Source organism: Macaca thibetana, chromosome 2 (assembly GCF_024542745.1).
Source record: "Macaca thibetana thibetana isolate TM-01 chromosome 2, ASM2454274v1, whole genome shotgun sequence".
NCBI lineage: Eukaryota > Metazoa > Chordata > Mammalia > Primates > Cercopithecidae > Macaca > Macaca thibetana.
This window is the reverse complement of record NC_065579.1, coordinates 59601782-59628894: the sequence shown is the minus strand read 5'-3', so window position 1 is coordinate 59628894 and position 27113 is coordinate 59601782. Positions and strand designations below refer to the sequence as shown.

The window sequence follows — 27113 nt, the reverse complement described above, 5'->3', positions numbered from 1 at the left end:
TGGCAGTAAAGTTCTGGAATCAGGTCCCAGTTCTGCTGATTAGTAGTTGTGTAGCCCTCGGCAAATGACTGAATTCCTCTAGGCCTTAGTAATTTCATTTGTAAACTGGAGATAATAAAAGTGCTTAACCCAGGAGGGTGATAGTAAGGGGGTACCTATGGCTGACATATTTCAAGTGGTATGTGAATGTCAGCTGCTATTTAGATTATAGTAGGAAATCTACCTGAACTCATAGGAATTATTATTTTAATGATGTTAAAATAGTACCAGTGATTAGCTAGTGGGAGAGAGATGTTAGAGATGCTGCCAAGAGGTAAGAGACATTGGACCACAGGGTGGGAGTATGGGGAGAGATCATTAATTCCTCGTTTAGACAGTGTCACTATTATTCATGCTGTCAGCCCATAATGTGGATGATCTGTAAATGTCCATGAGCAGCAGGTATGTTCTGTGCCTGGGTGAGTCCATGTGTAAAAGAGTGTCTGTGTGTGTAGGGAGGGTGTGCCCATGTAGGTGTTAGGGAAGGGGCAGATTAAAGCTCCTTTCTATTCACTGCTTAGCTGAGGTTTCCCTGAGGATGAACCATGCTTAGTATAGAAGCCATGTATGACAGAGAAGACAGAACATTTATCATAGTTGTTCCTGATCAAGCCTAGTGTTAATCATATGACAGATGCCTAATAAATATTGCTGAATGACTAAATAAATTGGAAACTGGTATCTGAATGAGCAGGAGGAGACTTAATATTGGGATGGGATGATATAGACATCTCAGGCTACAAGTATATATAATGGGAGAAAGAATGAAAGGGGAAAACTATCTGAGAGAGGTGAATTTAGGAAATCAGGCAAAGATCAGAACCCATAGAATTTAAAAAATGAGGTCTAAAATTTATTCCCAAGGTCCTACGGCACAGTTAAAGAAAAGGCAAATAAAGTGATAGGGCTAAAATCTAGCCTTAGAATAAGAAAATGATGTTGGAGGTAAAGAACAAGGAGAGAAGGTTGCAATGGCAAAAATGAAAAATGACCAGAGATTGAACCAGAATTATAGCTGTCTCAAAGGAGAGAAAGGAGTCTCAGAGGAATGACATCCATTATACGGAGTAGATGCCTATGATCATTATAGAAAATTCCTCTACGATTCAAACATTAATAAAATGGAGATGATATATAAAACACTGGTAATCTTTAGATGAAAGCTCAATGTTGGGAGCAAATGAAAAGGCAAGAAAACAAAGATAATCTTAGATGACTCCAGTGATCAAAGATCAAAGGCTTCTACAGGAGATCCCTTTATTAGACTCACATTTCCATGGTGATCAGGTTCTAAAAAAGATTTCTTAGAATTTTAGTTAATACTATCTGGCTTGCAATTTGTCTAGAGATCAGGCTAAACTTTTTGTCCATCTACTTTTGGGCACAGAAGCAGCCCACAGTCATCAATTATCAAGTTGGTCTCTTTTAAGGGCTGTTGGATTTAATACAACTAAAAATAATAACAAATTTCCTTGGTTTTCTGTTTGCAAAATCAGCACTTTCCCTTTTTATTTGAAGCCAAGGTCACATTATTCCAACTAAAGTTCAATGGTTCAAAAGGAATCGTAAAAGCTGGTCAAGTCCCCATAGTGAGCGCTCTCTGAAAATCAGACCTTGCAAGTAAGGTCCTAGTGGATCTGCGTTCATAGACTTCTCTATCTGCCATACAAACAGATGACTCCTGAATTAAATATAGGCACTCCTTTCTTCAGTAACCTTTTCTAAGAGCAGGCAAACTACTGTTACAGCTAATCAAGGCTGACTAGAAAATAAACAAGTCGAGGTGAGTAGACCTTTGGGCAAAGAGATATTAAAATGTATAGTTTTCTTCTGAAATTAAAGTAGTATTTAAAGAAATGTGAATGCTTTTATACAAAATATAATCATTTGGTTTGCTATCACACCAGGAAAGTCACTTTAAAATATATTTGAATATATAGTCCTTTAGGTAATCCTACATTTTATCTTGCCTATTCTAATGTATTACGGTAGGTAAGAAAAGCTAGCATATTCCCACTTTACAGATGAAGTAACTGAGTCAAAGAAATTAATAACTTATTCTAAGGGCCTATAAAAGGCTTAAACAGTACCAGAAAGCAGAAGTGTTTGGATCCCAGTTCAATATTTTTTCCAACTGATTTCCAATGATTTTCCTTCCACCTGCTAGAATAAAATGTCCTTTACTTTTTGTCAGCAGTCACAAATATTGGAAGACAGAGTTCAAATAAGTCACTTCAGCATTCAGCTTATTTTTAATATTCTTCCTTAAATTTATTTTACCAACTTTCAAATTTATTCCAAGTGAAAAAACTTTTGACTTTTTTATTTTAGTAAGCTGTTCGGTATAGTAAATAGCACAAATAATTTAATAAAATTATTTTGCATATAACATTTTTACATCCTAATTGATGTCACATTCATTTTGTGACTTGAGTCACAAGCTACTAAACAAGCTACTAATTAAGGAATGCAGTACTTACACATGCTACAACATGGATGAAACTCACAAACATTATCCTAAGTGAAAGACACCACACACAAAAGACCACATATTATGTGGTTCTATTTGTATAAAATGTCCAGAATAGGTAGCTCTATACAGACAGAAACTGAGTTAAGGATTGTTGGAAAGGGGCAGGAGTATAAGGGGAGTGGCTGTTGATGGGCCACAAAGTTTCTTTTTGGTGTGAAAGAAATCTCCTAAAATTTGGCTATATTGATGGTCACACAACTCTGCAAATATTCCAAAAACCACTGAATTGTATACTTAAAGTGGGTGAATTTTGTAATTTGTGAATTTTATCTCTATAAAGCTGTTTTAAAAAATTCAATTAGGATGTAAAAATGTTATATGCAAAATAATTTTATCAAATTATTTGTGTTATTTACTATACCGAACAGCTTACTAAAATAAAAAAGTCAAAAGTTTTTTCACTTGGAATAAATTTGAAAGTTGGTAAAATAAATTTAAGGAAGAATATTAAAAATAAGCTGAATGCTGAAGTGACTTATTTGAACTCTGTCTTCCAATATTTGTGACTGCTGACAAAAAGTAAAGGACATTTTATTCTAGCAGGTGGAAGGAAAATCATTTAAGTAGACTGACTGTGGGTCACAATGACCTCTGAGAGGATTATATAATTGAGATAAATTGTGCATTTTGGAAGTTATTAGTGTGAGCTAAACATAAAATTACAGAACTTAGGTAAATAAATCTTTAAAAGGAAACAAAAAATTTGATCTTCAAATTTTTGCTGTATATGTTGGCTTTTCTATGAAAAAATCAAATTTTGGCATTAAGAGTTAGGTTATTATTGATAGCTCATTATTTACTCTTAAACGGCTATTAAACTATAGGCACCAGAATTAACACATGTATTTAAATTTTTGTTCTCTATTTCAAGACAGAAATAAAGGGAAAATGTGGAGAAAACAAAGTTGAAAGTTTTTCATGTAGAAAAGCAATGATCACAAAAACCGTATACTTGGGCCAGGAACGGTGGCTCACGCCTGTAATCCCAGCACTTTGAAAGGCTGAGGAGGGCAGATCACCTGAGGTCAGGAGTTTGACACCAGCCTGGCCAACATGGTGAAACCCTTTCTCTACTAAAAATACAAAAATTAGCCGGGCATGGTGGCGCATGTCTGTAATCCCAGCTACTCAGGAGGCTGAGGCACGAGAATCACTTGAATCTGGTAGGTGGAGGTTGCAGTGAGCCGAGATCGCGCCACTGTACTCTGGCCTGGGCAACAGAGTGAGATTCCATCTCAAAAACAAAACAAAACAAACAAACGAAAACCATATATTTGAATCAAAGTTGAAACTTTTCAATGGTGATTTACAAGGAAAAAAGTAACAAAATGTGAAAAATATGAGCATTTATTTAACTTTGGAAACAAGAAAATGGCATCAGAGTTAGAATAAGAATCATAGCATATCAGAGCCCAAAGGGCCTTCCAAGGTCTTAGTCCTATCCATTCATTGCCTAGGTGTGGACACATATTCATTAAGGATAAATGGCATGTCAGAGTCACCTGCCTAATGTGTGGGAGGGTCATCATGTTCTGATTCTTGGCCTAGCATGCTTTCAACTAATACCACATTGGAGAGAACATGGGTAGGGGGTTGAAAGGCACAACAGAGAGATATTTACATAGTTTGAAATGAAGAAAGATAAAATTTATTCTAAAAGTGAATTCAAAAGTAAGAAATATGGGAATATAAAATATTAGAACAGCTTTTAAAGTATATTATAAGCACAGGTTAAAAAATTCAGGTGTAAAATATATATTTCATGTTAGTTTAAAAAAAGGATAACATGTTAACCCATTTTTTAGGAGAGAGAACCTAAGAAAGAATAATGAACAACAAAGGGCATGGATAATAAAAGGCCACAGTATAGAAATTCAAGTGAAATGAATGAAGGGATTGCAATATTCAGGGGAAATGGATATAGAGTGTGAACTATCTGAAGAAAAAAAGGCAGGGTGGTGGGATAGAAGGTGGGGCAGAGAATTAGGCCAGGAACACTGAAAGGAAGATGTTCAATTAGTACTACAAAAGAAACCTTATTGTGATACTTAACACTTAAAGCTAGTTCTACAACTGCAGAGAAGCTGGTAAAATGGCTTATAGGAAGGAGTATATAAACAATGCAAATGCTTAGAATTGAACTTACGATTATTAATTAAAATAAGCCATTTAGAAAGTTTATAACAAAAAGTGGATTTAAGTGATTTCTAATATATTGTTTAAACAAACAATTATTTTCTTTCTTTTTTTTTTTTTTGAGAGGGAGTCTTGCTCTGTCGCCCAGCCTGGAGTGCAGTGGCCAGATCTTGGCTCACTGCAAGCTCCGCCTCCCGGGTTTACGCCATTCTCCTGCCTCAGCCTCCCGAGTAGCTGGGACTACAGACGCTCGCCACCTCGCCCGGCTATTTTTTTGTATTTTTTTTTTTACTAGAGACGGGGTTTCACCAAGTTAGCCAGGATGGTCTCGATCTCCTGACCTCGTGATCCGCCCATCTCGGCCTCCCAAAGTGCTGGGATTACAGGCTTGAGCCACCGCGCCCGGCCCAAACAATTATTTTCTTAAAAACAACAAAAGAAAGAGGAGATGAGTGGTGTATCAGTCTGCCCTTATTTGATTTGCCCAAAGAAAATCTAAAATACTATATCCATTATGTTAACCTGATGATTTATCTGGGGAGAAGATATTCACTGTAATGTATTGTTTTTTCCTTTTCTCAAAAGGTTAACATGATATCCGAAAAGACTTTAATAAGCTGGAAAAGCTATGAATGATACTTATCAAGATAACAAAATCTTACAGACATAAATCAGCTAATAACAAAAGTAAGGCATGCATTTAAAAGAAAGCAGATTAAGAAGATGGCTGAAGTTCATTAAAATTATGAAAGTAAATGTCATAAGATTGTAGAGAAAGTAAAGCCAAACAAAACGATTTGAATGGGAACATAATTGGAACTAGAGAAATTTATAGGGGACAAAAAAATACCTTGTTGAGAATCACTAAAGTTAAGAGTACCCATACATAAAACCAGTGTGAAGCTAGGAGGTGAGAAGTCTTGTGAAGACCCATGAAGAGTTGAAGGACACCTGCAGACTAGAAGTCAAAGTGAAGAGAAGGCCCATTGGCTGGCATGCCGGAGATGTCCAATAAATACTTGCTGAAAAAATGAAATCAGTTCCAGGACATGGTCAGCCCAAGGTCAATAGATGGGAATATCTATTGCGGTTAGAAGCTAGTGAATAGGTTAATAGATAGTAGGCAGAGATAAAATCAGGTTATAACAAGTAGGAAATAGGTAGTAGGAAAGGAGTAAAGGGGCAGGCTTGGGGCACTGTAGATGGGAAAATCAGGAAAGTCCCTCGTGGACCCTAGAGACAAGAAGAAAGTTATAAGTACTTTGCAATAAAACACTGCAAAATCTGAGATGGAAACATTGCTGCCTTTCCTGAACCTGTAGTTCTATAGTCTTTCTAAACCACTGTAAATACTTTTGCCAGGTGAATTGGGAAGAAAAATATGTTGGTATAATCAGTTCACCAGAAAGATATTTGTGGATAAAGCAAGAAGTACACTTGTGAACACGTTTCTAAATGTTTTGACAATTTCTATATGGGGACTCTGATATGGGAACGAGTAAGATTGTTGGTTGTTAAAACAAAACAAAACAAAAAACAAAAAAACCAACCTGGTACCCTTCACAGATAGGTACGTAGTGAAGTGGTATTTATCATCGCTAGTTGAAAATAGGGCTAATAATCCTGTCCTATTGATTTTAAATGGTTTCAACCAAGAGAAATATAACAGCCTTTCAAAATGTTTTCTCTGTTATCACAGCTTGGGTGTTATCCATGGTGTGAATCTATTCAACACCAGCAGCAAAAATGAAACCCTAATTTAGTCTTGAAATTATATGGAGTCAGGCATGGTGGCTCATGCTTGAGGCCAGGAGTTTGAGGTTACAGTGAGCTATGATCATGTACTCCAGGCTGGGTGACAGAACAAGACCCTGTCTGTAAAAGGAGAGAGAGAAAGGAAATAAATAAATAAATAAATAAATAAATAAATAAATAAAAATAGCTCTTTGCTCTGCAATTACACTGCCTTTTAGAAGAGTCTGTATTCTATCTACAACTGCATAATCTAGATATGAAGACTGAAAACATCCTAAAAGTACAGAGAACACTGATCTACACTGTACGTTTGCTTTGGATATAGACTGGACTTAATAAAGGTAAAGTCTTTTTTTTTTTTTTTTTTTTTGAGACGGGTCGCCCACTCGCTCTGTTGCCCAGGTTGCAGTGCAGTGGCGGGATCGCCGCTCACTGCAAGCTCCGCCTCCCGGGTTCATGCCATTCTTCTGCCTCAGCCTCCCAAGCAGCTGGGACTACTTGCGCCCGCCACCACGCCCGGCTAATCTTTTGTATTTTTAGTAGAGTCGGGGTTTCACTGTGTTAGCCAAGATGGTCTCGATCTCCTGACCTCCTGATCCGCCTGCATTGGTCTCTCAAAGTGCTGGGATTACAGGTGTGAGCTACCGCGCCCAGCCAAGGTAAAGTCTTAATGAGTATAAAAACTGTGGCTAATTATTGTACTGCATTGTTCTAAGGAGTTTTGTGGGTTTTTTTTTTTTTTTTTTTTTTTTTTAACTCTAGGAGGTAGAATGTGAGCTAAATCTTGAAAGACATGTTGGGTGATTTTTTTTTTTCTTTTTTGAAAAAAGTTTATTGTTAAAACACCATCAGAAAAAAATTTGAAGAGGAAAAAAATCACTCCTTTCCATCATCCAAAATTTACTTTCATATTTCCATGTTTCCTTCTGGTTTCTGTTCACAAATACATCTATTTTGCTGTAACTGTAATTATATTACACATATAATTTTGTGGATTCTTTTTACACTGTAACATAATCATAAGCATGTTTCTATGTTGATGCCCAGTGGTCATATTGTCATTTTAAAAGTCTGGGTAATGTCCTAAATGTTGGCATGTGATAATGTATTACTCCTATTATTAGTGTTGGGCATAAATTAGTTCTAATTATTCACTATTATAAATGTGATCTTTCCACAAAAATAATTTTTTCTTCTGATTGTTTTCTAAGTATAAATTATCAAAAAGGAGATTACTAATTACAAACATTTCTATGGGCTGAAAAAAGTACAGCAATAATTTCCATCACCAAATGAAGGAAAACTTTACCATTAAAGTCTCTGTACTAATTTAAAAGGTAGCATTTTATTTAGTTATTAGTAATTGAACATTTTGTGTTTATTATGTGTTTTTCCTGTGTTAATGGTCTGTTTCTGTCTATCACCCATTTGCTTGGGGTCTTGGAGTTTCCTTACACAGTTGAATAAATCCTTTACATGGTGTGAATTTTAATACTTTGTATATCATATGTGATACAAATACTTTTTTGTCTGTCGCTGTTTTTAGGTTGTTTGGCAGATTTGAACTCAAAAATTCTACCTTTTAAAAGACAAATTCTGTCAGTCTTACTCTTTGTAATTTTTAAAGTGCTGCTTTATCCTTCTATAATTAGGATACATTCTGTATCTTTTTATTGTGTGCTAGTTTGCCTTAATTTGAGGCTTATTTTGATGTAATGTTTATTTCCTTTGGTTATATAGCACTTACTACACAATTTTGCTTTTCCCCATTGTTAATGATGCTTACATTAAAATCTGATTCTACTTCTGGATTTGCTACACTGTTCTTAAGATATATATTGCCATTTTTGCAGCAGCAGAACATCCCTATAAAAACATAGCTTAAATATGCTAGGGCTAGGTGGCCAAACAAGGGCTTTTCATTTCCAGGCTTTTTTTTTTTTTTTTTTTTTTTTTGAGACGGAGTCTCGCTCTTTTACCCAGGCTGGAGCACAGTGGTATGATCTCGGCTCACTGCAAGCTACGCCTCCCGGGTTCACGCCATTCTCCTGCCTCAGCCTCCCAAGTAGGTAGGACTACAGGCGCCCGCCACCAGGCCTGGCTAATTTTTTTTTGCATTTTTAGTAAAGACGGGATTTCACCGTGTTAGCCAGGATAGGAGGGTCTCGATCTCCTGACCTCGTGATCTACTCGCCTCAGCCTCCCAAAGTGCTGGGATTACAGGCGTGAGCCACCGCGCCCAGCCTCATTTCCAGGCTTTTAAAAACTACATTTTTCTCAAGATCTGATCCAAGAACAACTGACGCCAAGAAGCTGAAGGAGTAGAGGGATCAACTGTTGTTCAGGACCAGAGGAGAAAGCAAGTAAGGTAGGTGTCCAATGTCTTAGGGACACAGAAGGTGCATCCTCACCAGATAGTTCTTATGGAATGATTTTGGCTGTGAAATTGGCAGCCTCCCTTTACTGGGTTCCTAACCACTTTCTCAGCCTGGTTCTTCCACCCTCTTAGATATTCTGAATATCCAAATAATATCCTTTCAATAAACTACTGTATTGTTTGAATTAAAGTTAGCTTTGGCTGATTGTGACCAAAATAATTCACAAATACTGTTCTTTTTGAAAATGTAAGCTACTTACATTTTTTTAAAAACTATTCTACAGTATGAATATCCTTTTTCCCACATTTCTTGTTATTATTTTAAAACTAGTACCAAACTTGTCTGGTCATAAGAACCACCTAGAGGAGCATTTATTAAACACAAAGCATCTTTGAATCTTGGAGATTCTAATTCAGTGCATCTGAATGTATAAGAATGTGCATTATTAATGTCACTTTATGTACCCATCCTTCCTACCACCCACTTCCCTCAAATACTCACAGCCCTAGATGTGGTCAGACAACTTTGAAAAACACTGTCCCACCTTAAATTCTTAGAAGACTTGCTAGGTCAATGGTCTACTTTTGTAAGTGGGGGAGGTATCCCCCTCTTTTTTGGTTAAGAAAAAGAGTTACCTTAATATAGCTATAAAAATCCTATATGGAAATATTTATAGATATGTATATAAATATACATATATATTTCTTTTCTCTGTAATCTGAGGGGACCAAAAGAAATAACACTGTAGTATTAATAAGTACAGCTAGCACCCAGATCTTAGTTTTGAATACTGTTTGCCAATAAAAGGAAACAAAGCTTCTTGGAGAAATGACTGATTCTAGGACTGGGGCAGGAAATATACAAAATGAGCTTTTACTGTACAGCCAGAAAGTCAGAAGTGTTTTAAAAAGAAACCCACATTGATGGGAATATACCCATGGCACACAGGAACCAACAAAAAGGATTTCCAATGGCCAAAGTTGGAAATTTTACACAAGAATATACACGAAGCATGTACTATTGGTTTATAACCTAAGTATAAAATAAATACCCATGAGTCCATGCTCATATAAATAATAAACTAATAAATGGGGAGAAGAGATGGAATCTCCTACGCAGAAGTATTTCATATACTTTATGTAGATACTCCTCCCTACAGGAGAGGGAGCATAACTTCCCACTCAAGTCTGGGATGTATGTAGATAGAGCTTCCTTCCAAAAAGTGCAGTATGGAAAGGGGGAAAGGAGAAACTTTACTGTGGAGAAACCAAGCACTACCTTAACCAGGTGATTAAAGTCAATATCAATAGTCAAAAATCATGTTGATTATATTTACTTTTGACAAGATATGATAAAAATGGCACTTTGCCTTCGTGTTTTTCTTCCCCCAAACCCATAATTCCAATTTAAATATGAGAAAAACATCAGATAAATCTAGTAGAAGGACATCCTACAATATACCTGACCACTACACCTTCAAGCCATCAAGGACATCAAAAACAAGGAAAAGTTTGAGAAACTGTCACAGTCAAGAGGAGACTAAGAAGATATGACGACTCAATGTAATATGTTTATCCTAAATGGAATCCAGGAACAGAAAAAGAACTCTGAATAAACTATGGACTGTAGTTAATAATAATTTGTTGGGGGAGGGGTCAAGATGTCCCATTAGAAGCAGCTGCAGTTTGTGGCTCTCACAGAGAGGAATGAAAATGGTGAATTAATTCAGCACCTACAACTGAAATATCCAGGTTCTCACATAGGGGCTGACTAGGTAGACAACTCACCCTATGGAGAAGGAGGAAAAGCAGGGTGGGGTGATGGCCTACCTGGGAGTGGGAGTGGCACAGAACCAAAGAAAACCCCATCCTTAGCCAAGGGAAGTGGTGAGTGATTGTATGACCCTGCTCAGGAAACCACACTTCTCCCATGGATCAGGAGATCCTCTCCTGAGCCCAAGTCACCAAGGCCCTGGGTCGGATACACAGAGCTATGTGGAGTCTCAGCAGAACAGTTGCTCAGGCACACACAGAGGCTTAGGAATTTTACATACTCCAGCCCCAGGAATCTCGGTAAGGCACGAGATCTTTCTGTACATTCCCCTAGTAAGGGGGATAAATGTGGAGAGTCAAGAGGCATCGTTCTGTGGGCCCCACTTCCATGGCACTTCACACATTAAGACCCACTGGCTTTGAACTCCAGCCAGCCAGCAGCAACAGGCTGGAGACTGCCTGTGATGGGATCAAGTTCCTGGGGCAAGGAGTGGCTGCCATTTCTGCAGTTAGTCAACTTAGCCATTCTAGCTTGTCCACACCAGGGAGTCCAGGTATCAGGACAAGGAGGAGTCCCCCATAACACAGCACAGTTGCTGTACCAATTTGTGCCCAGACTGCTTCTTTAAGTGGACCCGGATCCATTCCTTCTCACTGGGTGGGGCCTCCATGCGGGAATTTCAGCAACTCTTGCCAGGGTTATATGGATAGAACTCTGATCTCTCCCTGGGACAGAGCTTCTCGTGGGAGGCGCAGCTGCCGTTTCTGTGGTTCAGCCAACTCAACCATACAAGACTGCAGGCTCTGGAGATTCCAGGTGGTCCGTACAAGGAGGGGTCCCCCACTACGTAGCACAACCAAAAAAGCAGCCAGACTGCTTCTTTAAGTGGGTCCCTGATCCAGTTCCTCCTGACTGGGTGAGACCTCCCAAAAGGGTCTCCAGATACTTCCTATAGGAGCATTTGGGCTGGCAACAGGTCAGTAAACCCCCTGGGATGGAGCTCACAGAAGGAGGAGCAGGCTGTCATATTAAATGTCTCGCAGTGTTCACTGGTGATACCTCCAGGTACAAGAAAAACTGAGGCAACTAGGGTCTGGAGCAGACCCCCAGCAAACTGGAAGATTGGTCTGTTAAAAGAAAAATAAACAAGCAGAATACAATAACAACAACAACAAAATCAACAAAAATGACCCCACATAAACCCTACTGAAAGCTTAGCAACCTCAAAAATCAAAGGTAGATAAGCCCACAAAGATGAGGAAGTATCAACACAAAAAATGCTAAAAACTCAAAAAGCCAGAGTGCCTCTTCTCCTTCAAATGACCATAACACCTCTCCAGCAAGGGCACAGAACTGGGCTGAGGCTGAGATGGCTAAATTGACAGAAGTAGGCTTCAGAAGGTGAGTAATAACGAACTTCACTGAGCTAAAGGAGCATGTTATAACCCAATGCAAAGAAGCTAAGAATCATGACAAAACAATACAGGAGCTGATAACCAGAATAGCCAGTTTAGAGAGGAACATAACTAACCTAATGGAGCTGAAAAACATAACATGAGAACTTCATAATGAAATCATAAGTATCAATAGCAGAATAGACCAAAGGGAGGAAAGAATCTCAGAGCCTGAAGACCATCTTTCTGAAACAAGACAGATACACAAGAATAGAGAAAAAAAATTAAAAAGAATAAACAAAAGCTTTGAGAAATATGGGATTATGTAAAAAGACTGAACCTATGACTGACTGGGGTACCTGAAAGAGACAGCAAGATGGAACCAAGTTGAAAAACATACTTCAGGGGGGGTGGAGCAAGATGGCCGCATAGGAACAGCTCCAGTCTCCAACTCCCAGTGCGAGCAACACAGAAGACCGGTGATTTCTTCATTTTCAACTGAGGTACTGGGTTCATCTCACTAGGGAGTGCCGGACAATCGGTGCTGGCCAGCTGCTGCAGCCCAACCAGCGAGAGCTAAAGCAGGGTGAGGCATCGCCTCACCTGGGAAGCGCAAGGGGGAAGGGAATTCCTTTTCCTAGCCAGGGGAAGTGAGACACACAACACCTGGAAAATCGGGTAACTCCCACTCCAATACTGCACTTTAAGCAAAGGGGCACACCAGGAGATTATATCCCACACCTGGCCGGGAGGTTCCCACGCCCATGGAGCCTCCCTCATTGCTAGCACAGCAGTCTGCGATCTAACCGCAAGGCAGCAGCGAGGCTGGGGGAGGGACGCCCGCCATTGCTGAGGCTTAAGTAGGTAAACAAAGCCGCTGGGAAGCTTGAACTGGGTGGGAAGCTCACAGCAGCTCAAGGAAACCTGCTTGTCTCTGTAGACTCCACCTCTGGGGACAGGGCACAGCAAACAACAACAACAACAACAACAACAACAACAAAAAAGCAGCAGAAACCTCTGCAGACGCAAACGACTCTGTCTGACAGCTTTGAAGAGAGCAGTGGATCTCCCAACACGGAGGTTGAGATCTGAGAAGGAACAGACTGCCTGCTCAAGTGGGTCCCTGACCCCTGAGTAGCCTAACTGGGAGACATCCCCCACTAGGGGCAGTCTGACACCTCACACCTCACAGGGTGGAGTACACCCCTGAGAGGAAGCTTCCAAAGTAAGAATCAGACAGGTACACTCGCTGTTCAGCAATATTCTACCTTCTGCAGCCTCTGCTGCTGATACCCAGGCAAACAGGGAGTGGACCTCAAGCAATCTCCAACAGACCTACAGCTGAGGATCCTGACTGTTAGAAGGAAAACTATCAAACAGGAAGGACACCTATACCAACCCCATCAGTACGTCACCATCATCAAAGACCAGAGGCAGATAAAACCACAAAGATGGGGAAAAAGCAGGGCAGAAAAGCTGGAAATTCAAAAAATAAGAGCGCATCTCCCCCTGCAAAGGAGCTCAGGTCATCGCCAGCAACAGATCAAAGCTGGACGGAGAATGACTTTGACGAGACGAGAGTAGAACGCTTCAGTCCATCAAACTTCTCAGAGCTAAAGGAGGAATTACGTACCCAGCGCAGAGAAACTAAAAATCTTGAAAAAAGAGTGGAAGAATTGATAGCTAGAGTAATTAATGCAGAGAAGGTCATAAACGAAATGACAGAGATGAAAACCATGACACGAGAAATACGTGACAAATGCACAAGCTTCAGTAACCGACTCGATCAACTGGAAGAAAGAATATCAGCGATTGAGGATCAAATGAATGAAATGAAGCGAGAAGAGAAATCTAAAGAAAAAAGAAGAAAAAGAAATGAACAAAGCCTGCAAGAAGTATGGGATTATGTAAAAAGACCAAATCTACGTCTGATTGGGGTGCCTGAAAGTGAGGGGGAAAATGGAACCAAGTGGGAAAACACTCTTCAGGATATCATCCAGGAGAACTTCCCTAACCTAGTAGGGTAGGCCAACATTCAAATCCAGGAAATACAGAGAACGCCACAAAGATACTCCTCGAGAAGAGCAACTCCAAGACACATAATTGCCAGATTCACCAAAGTTGAAATGAAGGAAAAAATCTTAAGGGCAGCCAGAGAGAAAGGTCGGGTTACCACAAAGGGAAGCCCATCAGACTAACAGCAGATCTCTCGGCAGAAACTCTACAAGCCAGAAGACAGTGGGGGCCAATATTCAACATTCTTAAAGAAAAGAATTTTAAACCCAGAATTTCACATCCAGCCAAAGTTTCAAAAGTGAAGGAGAAATAAAATCCTTTACAGATAAGCAAATGCTTAGAGATTTTGTCACCACCAGGCCTGCCTTACAAGAGACCCTGAAGGAAGCACTAAACATGGAAAGGAACAACCAGTACCAGCCATTGCAAAAACATGCCAAAATGTAAAGACCATCGAGGCTAGGAAGAAACTGCATCAACTAACGAGCAAAATAACCAGTTAATATCATAATGGCAGGATCAAGTGCACACATAACAATATTAACCTTAAATGTAAATGGACCAAATGCTCCAATTAAAAGACACAGACTGGCAAACTGGATAAAGAGTCAAGAACCATCAGTCTGCTGTATTCAGGAGACCCATCTCACATGCAGAGACATACATAGGCTCAAAATAAAGGGATGGAGGAAGATCTACCAAGCAAATGGAGAACAAAAAAAAAGCAGGGGTTGCAATACTAGTCTCTGATAAAACAGACTTTAAACCATCAAAGATCAAAAGAGACAAAGAAGGCCATTACATAATGGTAAAGGGATCAATTCAACAGGAAGAGCTAACTATCCTAAATATATATGCACCCAATACAGGAGCACCCAGATTCATAAAGCAAGTCCTTAGAGACTTACAAAGAGACTTAGACTCCCATACGATAACAATGGGAGACTTCAACACCCCACTGTCAACATTAGACAGATCAACGAGACAGAAAGTTAACAAGGATATCCAGGAATTGAACTCATCTCTGCAGCAAGCAGACCTAATAGACATCTACAGAACTCTCCACCCCAAATAAACAGAATATACATTATTCTCAGCACCACATCACACTTATTCCAAAATTGACCACATAATTGGAAGTAAAGCACTCCTCAGCAAATGCACAAGAACAGAAATTACAACAAACTGTCTCTCAGACCACAGTGCAATCAAACTAGAACTCAGGACTAAGAAACTCAATCAAAACCACTCAACTACATGGAAACTGAACAACCTGCTCCTGAATGACTACTGGGTACATAACGAAATGAAGGCAGAAATAAAGATGTTCTTTGAAACCAATGAGAACAAAGATACAACATACCAGAATCTCTGGGACACATTTAAAGCAGTGTGTAGAGGGAAATTTATAGCACTAAATGCCCACAAGAGAAAGCAGGAAAGATCTAAAATTGACACTCTAAATCACAATTAAAAGAACTAGAGAAGCAAGAGCAAACACATTCAAAAGCTAGCAGAAGGCAAGAAATAACTAAGATCAGAGCAGAACTGAAGGAGATAGAGACACAAAAAAACCTCCAAAAAATCAATGAATCCAGGAGCTGGTGTTTTGAAAAGATCAACAAAATTGACAGACCGCTAGCAAGACTAATAAAGAAGAAAAGAGAGAAGAATCAAATAGACGCAATAAAAAATGATAAAGGGGATATTACCACCGACCCCACAGAAATAGAAACTACCATCAGAGAATACTATAAACACCTCTACGCAAATAAACTAGAAAATCTAGAAGAAATGGATAATTTCCTGGACACTTACACTCTTCCAAGACTAAACCAGGAAGAAGCTGAATCCCTGAATAGACCAATAGCAGGCTCTGAAATTGAGGCAATAATTAATAGCCTACCAACCAAAAAAAGTCCAGGACCAGATGGATTCACAGCTGAATTCTACCAGAGGTACAAGGAGGAGCTGGTACCATTCCTTCTGAAACTATTCCAATCAAGAGAAAAAGAGGGAATCCTCCCTAACTCATTTTATGAGGCCAATATCATCCTGATACCAAAGCCTGGCAGAGACACAACAAAAAAAGAGAATTTTAGACCAATATCCCTGATGAACATCGATGCAAAAATCCTCAATAAAATACTGGCAAACCGGATCCAGCAGCACATCAAAAAGCTTATCCACCATGATCAAGTGGGCTTCATCCCTGGGATGCAAGGCTGGTTCAACATTCGCAAATCAATAAACGTAATCCAGCATATAAACAGAACCAAAGACAAGAACCACATGATTATCTCAATAGATGCAGAAAAGGCTTTTGACAAAATTCAACAGCCCTTCATGCTAAAAACGCTCAATAAATTCGGTATTGATGTAACGTACCTGAAAATCATAAGAGCTATTTATGACAAACCCACAGCCAATATCATACTGAATGGGCAAAAACTGGAAAAATTCCCTTTGAAAACTGGCACAAGACAGGGATGCCCTCTCTCACCACTCCTATTCAACATAGTGTTGGAAGTTCTGGCTAGGGCAATCAGGCAAGAGAAAGAAATCAAGGGTATTCAGTTAGGAAAAGAAGAAGTCAAATTGTCCCTGTTTGCAGATGACATGATTGTATATTTAGAAAACCCCATTGTCTCAGCCCAAAATCTCCTTAAGCTGATAAGCAACTTGAGCAAAGTCTCTGGACACAAAATTAATGTGCAAAAATCACAAGCATTCTTATACACCAGTAACAGACAAACAGAGAGCCAAGTCATGAATGAACTTCCATTCACAATTGCTTCAAAGAGAATAAAATACCTAGGAATCCAACTTACAAGGGATATAAAGGACCTCTTCAAGGAGAACTACAAACCACTGCTCAGTGAAATAAAAGAGGACACAAATGGAAGAACATACCATGCTCATGGATAGGAAGAATCAATATCGTGAAAATGGCCATACTGCCCAAGGTAATTTATAGATTCAATGCCATCCCCATCAAGCTACCAATGAGTTTCTTCACAGAATTGGAAAAAACTGCTTTAAAGTTCATATGGAACCAAAAAAGGGCCCGCATTGCCAAGACAATCCCAAGTCAAAAGAACAAAGCTGGAGGCATCATGCTACCTGACTTCAAACTATACTACAAGGCTACAGTAACCAAAACAGCATGGTACTGGTACCAAAACAGAGATATAGACCAATGGAACAGAACAGAGTCCTCAGAAATAATACCACACATCTACAGCCATCTGATCTTTGCAAACCTGACAGAAAAAAGAAATGGGGAAAGGATTCCCTATTTAATAAATGGTGCTGAGAAAATTGGCTAGCCATAAGTAGAAAGCTGAAACTGGATCTTTTCCTTACTCCTTATACGAAAATTAATTCAAGATGGATTAGAGACTTAAATGTTAGACCATATACCATAAAAACCCTAGAAGAAAACCTAGGGAATACCATTCAGGACATAGGCATGGGCAAAGACTTCATGTCTAAAACACCAAAAGCAATGGCAGCAAAAGCCAAAATTGACAAATGGGATCTAATTAAACTAAAGAGCTTCTACACAGCAAAAGAAACTACCATCAGAGTGAACAGGCAACCTACAGAATGGGAGAAAATTTTTGCAATCTACTCACCTGACAAAGGGCTAATATCCAGAACCTACAAATAACTCAAACAAATTTACAAGAAAAAAACAAACAGCCCCATCAAAAAGTGGGCAAAGGATATGAACAGACATTTCTCAAAAGAAGACATTCATACAGCCAACAGACACATGAAAAAATGCTCATCATCACTGGCCATCAGAGAAATGCAAATCAAAACCACAATGAGATACCATCTCACACCAGTTAGAATGGCGATCATTAAAAAGCCAGGAAACAACAGGTGCTGGAGAGGAACCTGTGGAGAAATAGGAACACTTTTACACTGTTGGTGGGATTGTAAACTAGTTCAACCATTATGGAAAACAGTATGGCGATTCCTCAAGGATCTAGAACTAGATGTACCATATGACCCAGCCATCCCATTACTGGGGATATACCCAAAGGATTATAAATCATGCTGCTATGAAGACACATGCACACGGATGTTTATTGCGGCACTATTCACAATAGCAAAGACTTGGAATCAACCCAAATGTCCATCAGTGACACATTGGATTAAGAAAATGTGGCACATATACACCATGGAATACTATGCAGCCATAAAAAAGGATGAGTTCATGTCTTTTGTAGGGACATGGATGCAGCTGAAAACCATCATTCTTAGCAAACTATCAGAAGAACAGAAAACCAAACACTGCATGTTCTCACTCATAGGTGGGAACTGAACAATGAGATCACTTGGACTCGGGAAGGGGAACATCACACACTGGGGCCTATCATGGGGAGGGGGGAGGGGGGAGGGATTGCATTGGGAGTTATACCTGATGTAAATGATGTGTTGATGGGTGCTGACGAGTTGATGGGTGCAGCACACCAACATGGCACAAGTATACATATGTAACAAACCTGCATGTCATGCACATGTACCATAGAACTTAAAGTATAATAATAATAAGAAAGAAAGAAAGAAAGAAAGAAAGAAAGAAAGAAAGAAAGAAAGAAAGAAAGAAAGAAAGAAAAAAAAGAAAAACATACTTCAGAATATCATCCAGAAGAACTTCCCCAACCAACAAGACAGGCCACCATTCAAATTCAGGAACTGCAGAGAACCCTGGAAAGATACTCCATGAGAAGATCAACACCAAGACACATAATCATCAGACTCTCCAAGGTCGAAAAGAAAGAAAAAATGTTAAGGGCAGCTAGTTAGAAAGGACAGGTCACCTACAAAGGGAAGCCCATCAGAATAACAGTGTATCCCTCAGCAGAAACCCTTCAAGCCAGAAGAGACTGGGGGCCAAAATTCAACATTCTTAAAGAAAATAAGTCCCAACCCAGAATTTCATATCTGGCCAAACTAAGCTTCATAAGTAAAGAAGAAATAAGATCCTTTTCAGACAAGCAAATTCTGAAGGAATTCCTCACCACTAGGCCTGCTTTGCAAGAGCTTCTGAAGGAAGCACTAAATATGGAAAAACAAACAAACAAACGAAAATGTTACCAGCCACTGCAAAAACACACTGAAGTACACAGACCAGGTACACTATGAAGCAACCACATAAACAGTCTGCAAAATAACTAGCTAGCACCATGATGACAGGATCAAATTCACAGACAACAATACTAACCTTAAATGTAAATGGGCCAAATGCCCCAATTAAAAGACATAGAATAGAAAGCTGGAAGAGCCACGACCCATTGGTATGCTGTCTTCAAGAGGCCCATCTCATATCCAAAGACACACATAGGCTCAAAATAAAGGGATGGAGGAAAATTTACCAAGAAAATGGAAAACAGAAAAAAGCAGGGGTCACAATACTAGTTTCTGACAAAACAGACTTTAAAGTAACAAAGATCCAAAAAGACAAAGAAGGACATTACATAATGGTAAAGGGTTCAATTCAACAAGAAAAGCTAACTATCTTAAATATATATGTACTCAATAAAAAAGCAGATTCATAAAGCAAGTTCTTAGAGACCTAAACAAGAGACTTAGACTCCCACACAATAATAATGGGAGACTTTAACATCCCACTGACAATATTAGATCATCAAGATAGAAAATTAACAAAGATAGTGAACCTGAACTCAGCTCTGGATCAAGTGGACCTGATAGATATCTACAGAACTCTACATCATAAAATAACAGAATATACATTCTTCTTATCACTACACATAATCAAACACTCCTCAGCAAATGCAAAAGAACTAAAATAGTAACAGTCTCTCAGACCACAGTGTAATCAAACTAGAACTCAAGATTAAGAAATTCACTCAAGACCACACAACAACATGAGAATCGAACAATCTGCTCCTGAATGACTTCTGGGTAAATAATGAAATTAAGACAGAAATCAAGAAGTTCTTTGAAACTAATGAGGACAAAGAGACAACAAATCAGAATGTGTGAGATGCAGCTAAAGCAGTGTTAAGAGGGACATTTATAGCACCAGACAGATTTATAGCTGAATTCTACCAGAGGTACAAAGAAGATCTGGCAGCACCATTTCTACTGAAGCTATTTCAAAAAACTGAAAAGAAAGACTCCTCCGTAACTCATTTTATGAGGCCAGCATCATCCTAATAGCAAAACCTGGCAGAGATGTTACAAAAAAGAAAACTTCAGGTCAATATATCCCTGATGAACATCAATGCAAAAATGTTCATTAAATACTGGCAAACTGAATCTAGCAGCACATCGAAAAGCTTATCCACCATAATCAAGTTGGCTTCATCCCTGGAATGCAAGCTTGGTTCAATATATGCAAATCAATAAATGTGATTCATCACATAAACAGAACTAAAGACAAAAACCACATGATGATCTCAATAAATGGCAAAAAGGCCTTTGATAAAATTCAACATCCCTTTATGTTAAAACTTCTCAATAAACTATGCATTAAGGGAACATACTTCAAAATAATAAGAGCCATAGATGACAAACCCACAGCCAACATCATACTGAATGTGCAAAAACTAGAAGCATTTCCCTGGAAAACTGGCACAAACAAAGATGCCCTTTCTCACCACTCCTATAAAACATAGTACTGAATGTTCTGGCCAGGGCAATCAGGCAAGTGAAAGAAATAAAGGGTATCCAAATAGGAAAATAAGAAGTCAAATTATCTTTATTTGCACATAACATGATCCTACATCTAGAAAATTGTCTCAGCCCAAAAGCTTCTTAAGGTGATAAGCAACTTCAGCTGTCTCAGAATACAAAATAAATGTGTAAAAACATTACTCTACACCAACAACAGGTGAGCCAAGAGCCAAATAATGAATGAACTCCCATTCACAATTACTATTAAAAAAAAAAAAATGTAAAAACCCTAGGAAGACAACTAACAAGGGAAATGAAAAATCTTTTCAAGGAGAACTACAAATGACTGCTCAAGGAAATCAGAGAGGACACAAATAAATGGAAAAACATTCCATGCTCATGGATAGGAAGAATCAATATTATTTAAATGGCCATACTGCCCAAAGTAATTTATAGATTCAATGCTATTCCCATTAAACTACCATTGGCATTCTTCACAGAACTAGAAAAAACGATTTTTAAATTCATACGGAACTAAAAAGAGCCTGAATAGCCAAGGCAATCCTAATCAAAAAGAAAAAAGCTGGAGGCATCATGCAACCCGATTTCAAGCTATACTACAAGGCTATAGTAACCGAAACAGCATGATACCAGTACAAAAACAGACATATAGAACAATGGAACAGAATAGAGAACTCAGAAATAAGACAGCACACCTACAAACTCTGATATTTGACAAACCTGACAAAAGCAAGCAATGGAGAAAGGATTCCCAATTTAATAAATGGTGCTGGGAGAACTGGCTGGCCATATGTGGACAACTGAATCTGGACCCCTTTCTTATGCCACATACAAAAATCAACTCAAGATGGATTAAAGGCTTAAATGTAAAACCCAAAGCTATAAAACCCTAGAATAAAATCTAGGCAATATCATTCAGGACGTAGGTACAGGCAGAGATTTCATGATGAAAATGTTAAAAGCAATAGCAACAAAATCAATAATTGACAAATGAGATCTAATTAAAGTAAAGACTTTCTGCACAGCAAAAGAAACTATTAATAGGTGAACAGACAACCTAAAGAATGGGAGAAAATTTTTGCAATCTACCCATTTGACAAAGGTGTAACATCCAGAGTCTACAAGGAACTTAAAAAAATGTACAAGGAAAAAACAAAAAACTCCATTAAAAAGTAGGCAAAGAACATGAACACACACTTTTCAAAAGAAGACATACATGCAGCCAACAAACATGAAAAAACACTCATCATCACTGATTATTAGAGAAATGCAAATTAAAACCACAATGAGATACCATCTCACACCAGTCAGAATGGTGATTATTAAAAAGTCAAGAAACAACAGATGCTGGTGAGCTTGTGAGAAAAAGGAGCTTTTACACTGTTGGAGGGAGTGTAAATTAGTTCAACCTTTGTGGAAGACAATGTCGCAATTCCTCAAAGATCTAGAGGCAGAAATACCATTTGAGCCAGCAATCCCATTACTGGGTATATACCCAGAAGAATATAAATAATTCTATTATAAAGATACATGCATGCATATGTTCACTGCAGCACCATTCACAATAGCAAAGACATGGAATCAACCTAAATGTCCATCAATGATAGATTAAATAAAGAAAATGTGGTACATATACACCATGGAATACTATGCAGCCATAAAAAGGAATGAGATCATGTCCTTTGAAGAGACATGGATGGATCTGGAAGCTGTTATCCCCAGCAAACTAACGCAGGAACAGAAAACCAAACACCTCATGTTCTCACTGAATGATAGGAACACATGGACACATGGGGAAAACAACACTCACTAGGGCCTGTCAACTGGGGGGTGAAAGGAGGAAGAGCTTCAGGAAGAATAGCTAATGGATGCTGGGCTTAATGCCTAGGTGATGGGATGAGATCTGTGAAGCAAACTACTATGGCACATGTTTACCTGTGTAACAAACCTGCACATCCTGCACGTGTACCCCAGAACTTAAAATAAAAATTGAGGGGAAAAAAATAATATGTCAATATTCATTCATTAATTGTAACAAATGTACTAAACTAGTGTACAATGTTAACCACAGGGGAAACTGTGTTGGGGGAGTGGTATATGAGAATGCTCTATATTATCTTTTCATTTTTTCAGTAAATCTCAAATTGCTGTAAAAAATAAACCTTTTTTTTTTAAAAAGACTCCCCTCATTCATCTCTCATTCACGTAATTCTGATTGCCTCCAAATAATAAATACTGTTGTTAGTTTCTTGTATGTATATCTCCAAAGATTTTAAAAATTTATACAGAGTATAAGTAAATAATAATACACATATATTTCACTTCATATTTTGTATACAAATTATACCACAGTGCATATGCAATGTTATGTATCTTCCTTTCCTTATTTGACAATATAGTTTGGAGATCTCTACACATTAATATACAAGGAACTTTCTCTGTCTCTTTCTCTCTCTCTCTCTCTCTCTCTCTATGGCTATATGGACTCTACTGTTTGAATACTGCACAATTTATTTAACCAGTCACCTATCATGATGTTTTAGGTTGCTTGCAATCTTTTAGTATTGCTATGCTTCAAAGAATAACTTTGCAAATCTGTTATTTCATTTATAAGAAGGCATATCTACATGTTAATTCCTGGAAAAGGAAGTAAGTCCAGGGTCAAAGGAGGGCAGTTCATTTGTATTTCAGAAAAATATTGACAAACTAGTCTCTATAGTAATTGTACCAATTGATAGTCCACCCAGAAATACATTAGAGTGCCTCACCAACCCAATCTGCTATCATACTTTTGGGTTTATTTAATCTGATACATGAAAATCACTATCTTAGTAGCTTCATTTTTTATTGATCTTATAAATATTTGAAATATTTAGCTCTGACAGTATTTTATTTTGAAGGAAAAAAGATCAAAGCTAAACTCCAAAACTTCACAGTTTCCATGAGGATCTATTATTCATACATTAAAGAATTTCACAAGTATTTATATTGTCAGCATTAACAGCTCATGGTATAATAAATTCCAAAAATGCATTTTTGTTGCTACTACTCTTACATGTTTTCGATGTGCCTCCATTTAGCTAAAAATAGCTTCTAGTTCTAAAAAGGCTCCAGGAATCTACAACTCCTGGGGCCATCCCATAAGCAGCTATTTCAGGTCAAGAGGAAAATCCAGGATATATGAGAAGAATTTCAGTTTTCTCAAGAATGCAAGAGTGCATCTTTAAATAGAGCTTGCCACATTAATTCCCTACTTTTTCTGGTTCATAAAATCAAAACCCTATATACCACTTGACTATTTCAAGTCACAAGTATACGTAATTCATTTTAATACAACTTTCATACAAAGATTAAAAATTGATTTGTTCATTCCTTATACTATATCCAATGGTAAAAAATTATTTGAAGCATTAGAATCTCACGATTCTAAGCTATTAAAGAAAAAAATCAACCCCAAAGCTAGCAAAATACAAGAAATAACCAAAATCAGAGCTGAATGGAAGGAAATCAAGACACACAAAAACATTCAAAAGATCAATGAATCCGGAAGTAGGTTTTTTTTAAAAGTGAATAAGATAGGCCACTAGCTAGACTAATAAAGAAGAGAGAAGATCCAAATAAACACAATTAGAAATGAAGAAGGAAGTGTTACCACTAACCCCAGAGAAATAAAAACAACCATCAGAAACTACTACAAACACCTCTATGCACACAAACTAGAAGAGATGCATACATTCCTGGACACATACACCCTCCTAATACTGAACCAGGAACAAATTGATTCCCTGAACAGACCAATAACAACATCTGAAATTAAATCAGTAATAGTCTACCAACCAAAAATAAAAGCCCAGGAGCTGATGGATTCACAGCTGAATTCTACCAGATGTACAAAGAAGAACTGGAACTATTCATAGTGAAACTATTCCAAAGAATTGAGGAGGAAGAATTCCTCCCCAATTTATTTTATGAGGTCAGCATCATCCTGATACCAAAACCTGGCAGAGAGGCACACACAAAAAAATTCAGGCCAATATCCATGATGAACACCAATGCAAATATCCTTAACAAAATACTTGCAAACCAAATTCAGCAACACATCAAGAAGCTAATACATCTTGATCAAGTAGGGCTTCATCCTTGTGATGCAACGTTGGTTCAGCATATGCAAATCAATAAATGTGATTAATCACGTAAACAGAACTAAAGAAAAAACCATGTGATTATCTCAATAGATGCAGAAAAGGCTTTTGATAAAATTCAACCTCCGTTTATATGAAAACCTTTCAATAAACTAGGTATTGAAGGAATAGACCTCAAAATAGGAGCCATCTATGCCAAACCCACAACCAACATCATATTGAATGGGCAAAAGCTGGAATTATTCCCTTGAAAACCAGAACAAGACAAGGATGCCCTCTCTCACCACTCCTACTCAATATAGTATTGGAAGTCCTAGCCAGAGCAGTCAGGCAAGAGAAAGAAATAAAGGCATTCTAATAGGATAAGAAGAAGTCAAACTATCCCTGTTTGCAGATGACATGTTTCTATATCCAGAAAACCCCTTAGTCTTGACCCAAAAGTTCCTTCAGCTGATAAACAACTTTAGCAAAGTTTCAGGATACAAAATCAATGTACAATCACTAGCTAGCATTCCTATACGCCAACAACAGCCAAGCTGAAAGCCAAATCAGGAACACAATCCCATTTACAATTCACACACATACACAAACACACACACAAAATTCCTAGGAATAAAATACATAGGAATACAGCTAACTAGGCGGTGAAAGGTCTCTACAATGAGAATTACAAACTGCCCAAAGAAATCAGAGATGACAAAAAGAAATAGAAGAACATGCCATGCTCATGGATTGGAAGAATCAGTATCAGTAAAATGGCCATACTGCCCAAAGCAATTTACAGATTCAATGCTATTCCTATCAAACTATCAATCACGTTCTTCATAGAACTAGAAAAAATTATTTAAAAATTCATATGGAATCAAAAAAGAGCCAGAATAGCCAAGGAAATCCTAAGCAAAAAGAACAAAGCTGCAGGCATCACATCATCCAACTTCAAACTATAATACCAGGCTATAGTAACCAAAACAATAAAAGAAATGAAAAAGGGGCAGTAACTACAAATAAAGAATAAGAAATAATAAGAAAATAATGCTCTGAACAACCTCATGCCAACAGCTTTGAAATCTTGGATGAAATGGACACATTATTACAAAAATATATTTTACTAAGATTGACTCAACAAAAGCAAAAAAAAAAAAAAAAAGGTTCTGTAACTAATAAATTGAAACAGTGTCTTCCCACAAAGATATGGCCAGATGATTTTCTAAGCAAATTGTACCAAACTTTCAAGAAACAGAGAAAAACTTAATTTTATACAATGTTTTAGAAAGAACCAAAAATTAAAGTATATTTCTCAACTCATTCTACAAGGCCACAGTGACCTGTAACCACAATCTGACAAAAATATTAAAACAAATATAGGCCTATTTCTATTATGAAAATTGATGTAGCAATTTTTAACTAAATGTGAGTAAATTAAAACAAACAGCTTTTCTTTATGCTGAGTATGTGATCAAATCTTATTAAATGTTCCTTTGAAATATGAAGTAAAATACAATTCTCTACTTGAGAATTCTTGCAAAATCCTTGCAAAAACACTAGAAGGTAGGGGCTGTTATTATACCCATTTTGTAAATAAAGAAACTAAAGCCCAGAGAAGTTAAGTAACTTATCCAAAATAACACAGCTAGTAAATATTGAAGCCAAAAGAACAGCATAGTACTGGTACGAAAACAGGCACACAGACCAATGAACCAGAATAGAGAGCCCAGAAATAAAGCCGCAAACCTACAACAATCTGATCTTTGATAAAGCTGACAAAAAAAAGCAATGGGAAAAGACTCCCTATTCAGTAAATGGTGCTGGGATAACTGGCTAGTCATATGCAGAATACTGAAACTAGACCCCTTCCTTATGCCATATACAGAAATCAACTCAAGATATATTAAAGACTTAAATGTAAAACCCAAAACTATAAAAACCCAGAAGACAACCTAGGGAATAACCATTCTGGACATAGGAATGGGCAAAGATTTCGTAACAAAGATACCATAAGCAATTGCAACAAAGGCAAAAACTGACAAATGGGATCTAATTAAACTTAAGAACTTCTGCACACCAAAAGAAGCTATTAACAGAGTAAACGGACAACTTACAGAATGGAGACAAAATTTGCAAACTATGCAGCTGACAAAGGTCTATTATCAAGCATCTATAAGGACCTTAAATTCACAAGAAAAAAACGTCAAACAAGCCCATTAAAAAGTGGGCAAAGAACATGAACAGACACTTCTCAAAAGAAGACATACATGTGGCCAAAAAGCATAGG

The 27113-nt window shown here is 37.9% G+C and overlaps 2 protein-coding genes across 10 annotated transcripts in view; one reads left to right on the top strand and one right to left on the bottom strand.

The window, feature by feature from the left end:
* The window catches only part of SSR3 (signal sequence receptor subunit 3), a 425362-nt gene that overhangs the window by 398 nt on the left and 397851 nt on the right, over window positions 1-27113 (top strand). The window lies entirely within an intron of this gene.
* LEKR1 (leucine, glutamate and lysine rich 1) overlaps window positions 1-27113 on the bottom strand; it is a 226126-nt gene that overhangs the window by 75817 nt on the left and 123196 nt on the right. The gene's annotated exons all lie outside the window — the stretch shown is intronic.